This window comes from Austrofundulus limnaeus, unplaced genomic scaffold (assembly GCF_001266775.1).
Source record: "Austrofundulus limnaeus strain Quisiro unplaced genomic scaffold, Austrofundulus_limnaeus-1.0 Scaffold11, whole genome shotgun sequence".
In the NCBI taxonomy this organism is placed as follows: Eukaryota; Metazoa; Chordata; class Actinopteri; order Cyprinodontiformes; family Rivulidae; genus Austrofundulus; species Austrofundulus limnaeus.
The window spans coordinates 4,444,678-4,448,267 of NW_013952413.1; the positions used below are offsets into that span (position 1 = coordinate 4,444,678).

Sequence of the window (3,590 nt, forward strand, 5' to 3'; positions counted from 1 at the left end):
CACTTTGGACCATCTTGCATTCGACATCTCGACTATAAAATATAACTGTTAACTGCAGCAGCACCTGTTCAGCCCCTCTCCATGAACTTGGTTCTATTCAATTGACTTTGAGTCGGGTCGGTTCTGCTCAGTGTCCGTGTGTCTCCACGCAGTGGATAAGATGTTAATTGCTCCAAATCTTCCCACACACAGCTTTAAGACTTAGGCTATGCCTTCAAGGACCAAAATAAAAAATGATTTGTTGTTCTTATCAATTAAATAATTAACCTGTAAACAACAAATTAAACAACAAATTTATAAATAAATGTGGCTAGTGTTGTTAAAAGATCTAGTGTTGCTTCACAGTTTTGTTTAAGTCTTAAAACCTCAACTAGRTTACATCATTTATTCATTTGTTGTCTGACCCAAAAAGTCACAAAGCTCAGCATTTTCTGAAAAGAAAGGGTAGTGGATTTTTTGAAAATGCCCAAAAGTTGAAAACAAACAACCATGACAAATGCAATTAAAGATCTTTCAGAAACACTTTCATCCATTATTAACTGCAATTAAACAGAGGATGTGGAGACTGAAGCTTTTTTTTCTTTAAAAATAAAAAAGGGTCTGAAATCATGAACAAGTTGATTGATAGGCCTATCATTTTGTTTGTGTTTGTTTGTTTTTTGCTCTGATTATGCAAGCAGCAATCCCCTTCAACAGATCAACAAGTCATACCGAGTGAGCTCATTGTCTCTTGATATCACTTTAAGCAGCTGCTTCTCTTCCACTGCCAGACTTGCTTCTGAGAGCTGGGGGCAGACAGTTTCTCTTCAGTCTGACTGAGCGACTGCTGAATGGCTACGAGCCATGTTCGATTCGCAAACATTTGTTTGTGCTGCTGCGCTGTCTGGTAAGAGAAAGAAGAGGTCAATATTTTGTTTTTAAATAGTTTTGCAGTGATTTAAGGAAGACCTGAATGAAGGATGCCAGCACTGTGGTAGCAGTGTCTATAAAAGCACGAATGCATTATTATTATTATTATCATCGTCATCATTATCATTATTATTTATATCTCAGTTCATCCACTTGTGTGAATGTTTTTACCTCTGAGATTACGAGCACTGACTGACAAGCTTTTTGGGATTACAAATACCAGTTTAAAATGAAGACCTTAAAACCTAGACTTTCTCTTAAGATCAAGTTTAAAAATCTTTATATAAAATGCTCTGAACACTATGAGCACAGAGACAAATGTAACCCTTTGAAAAGCCAAGAGAAAAGAAATACTTTTATCTTAATAACGAAAAGGATACATGTTTCCAACTTCCTGTTCCTACTTTTCTCCAAATGAATGAAACACAAAACAATTCCTCCCAGCCATTTCCCTGATCCGGTGCCCACCCACCCGTCTGTGTTTGACACGGTCCCTGATAATAGTGTGTTGTCAAAAGCAGGGGTGCAGCCAGTAATAAGGGGTATTAACCCCTGGGGAACAGCTGTCATCATGGCTGTGAGGTATACAGTGAACATGTTCAGAGTAACATGTGGCCAGACACAGAAACTTTGATCTTTAAAAGGGATCTGATTCACACAACATCTGGAAAAACTACTTAGAGAATTTGGAAGGACTTTGTTGCTGTGTGTTTAAAAGTAGCAAAAATGTAGCTCAGATTATTTTCTTTTGCTTTAAAATAGGTGAGACAAAAATGTGAAATTGGGAGCATGATTTTGACTTAAATTTGTGCATTAGCATTAGACTGTTAACCAAAGGTATATAATTGTGTTTAGTGTAAAAAGGTTTTTGACTAATAAGGTTAAGGCCTTTACAAGCCTTAAAATATATGTTATATAGTTAAGAATGATTTTCAGCTATGACCACATCAAATATGAACGTTCTGTAAATCTGATCTCATTTTTCTGTTTGCAAAAGTTAATAAAGATGTGGCAGACATCTTGAATTGAATTCATTTCAAAGGTTAATAAGTTATATTTTTGTTAAAATTAATACTGTGTTTCTAGAGATATTTTGCTAACGGAGAGACTCCAACACTTAATTCTAGCCTTTGAAGCTTAAAAATTGTGAGTTGTGAACAACTCAGATACAAGTTTTGTCTTTTTTTAATTGGCAGAGTTAAAGCCATGTTTGTATTTGGTTGTTTAGCTGCGGTGGCCATCTTGAACTGGATTGACCCCAAATGATAATCTTTATGGAGGAACGTTCAGTGAATATTTTTTGAGAGTTTCATTAAAATATGTCTAATGGGTGTTACAACCCACTGGCTCAAGGGCCACACAATGAGACAACAACAAGAAAAAATGGTGGAGGTAATTAAAATGGTTTATTATCAATAAAACAAGTTGTTTAACGAGGTCACCAGCCATGCTGCACCCAGGCCTCCCACCCTTATTTAACCAGAATATCATAAGCAAAAACATAGTCACCCGTTGTCAAATGGGTGAATWAAAAAATCACCAAAATCAGTAAGATTAATAGACAAAGAAACTGAAGATCACATATAAACAGATGCTGATGCAGTAACATGAGCCCAAAAAGAACTTCACAAAACATCTTCCGTTTTTCCTCACAAAAAAAAGTTTGGTAACAAACAAAAGCTGCAGAATTCAAACAGACTATAAAGACTTTGATGAAGAGAAATCTTTTTAGACTTGAGTTGCAGTTTGTGATATAAAAAACATTTCACTGGTAGAAGGCTGAATGGAAAAACTGAAAAATAGAGACGCCGATTTGTGAAAAAAGATGAAAAGAAGATGCAGGAAGAGCGTAATGAGTCTGAAAACACCTCAAAATCCAAAAATGGACGTCTTCAAAAGAAAACAAGTGAAAGTTTTGTGTTGAACTGAATACCTGAGGATAGACTGAACYAGTTGCTGCATGAAAGACAAAACAAGAATCTCACTGGAAGCTTTATAAAGACTAATTAAAACTGGAAAACTCTTTTTATYTAAGCTTTTCCAATGGGCTTCATCACATCAGGACCATTGAGCCTAATTACTGCATGCTACATGCGGATTTAATCTCTCGTATCATTTGCATTGAAAATGTGGATTTTCTGCAGGATTTGGGGGGGGGGGGGGTTGCAGTGAAGCAGGAGAGGAAAGCATCAACCCTCCCCGTTAAATGACTGGTTTCTTCTCCCCCAGTCGTCTTCTTTTGTCCAGAGAGGATGTGCACCACCACTCTGCCTATACATCCCAACACACACTAATACACACCACCAGAGGAATCGTTTGCATAAATGCTGGAGGGGGAGATGTCAGGATGAAACACATCATCTACCTGAATGGCGCCTAATTGCACATCAGTAACGATACAAGCTCAGTCGGCTCAACTTTAACGGAATACGCCGTTTAGATTGATGCACGACCTGGCTTTTCTGGTCTTCCTTTATCGAGATCTGCACCTCAAATTCAGAAAATTTCTCGTCTGCTTTTGCTCTCTGAGCTGAGAGATGTTGGGAGCGAGCTTCCCTGAAGGTCAGAAAGCTCATCAATAATGCACTTCCAGCTTGTTATATCTCCAACTCACTCAGCTTGGATGGCTAAACCCACAATCAGACATCAGAGTGCGTAGTGGTGGTGGTGGTGGTGGTGGT

General features: G+C 37.7%; 1 protein-coding gene across 1 annotated transcript in view; it reads right to left on the minus strand.

Annotated features, from left to right (window-relative positions):
• The window catches only part of cpne5b (copine Vb), a 155,510-nt gene that overhangs the window by 150,988 nt on the left and 932 nt on the right, over window positions 1–3,590 (minus strand). The window lies entirely within an intron of this gene.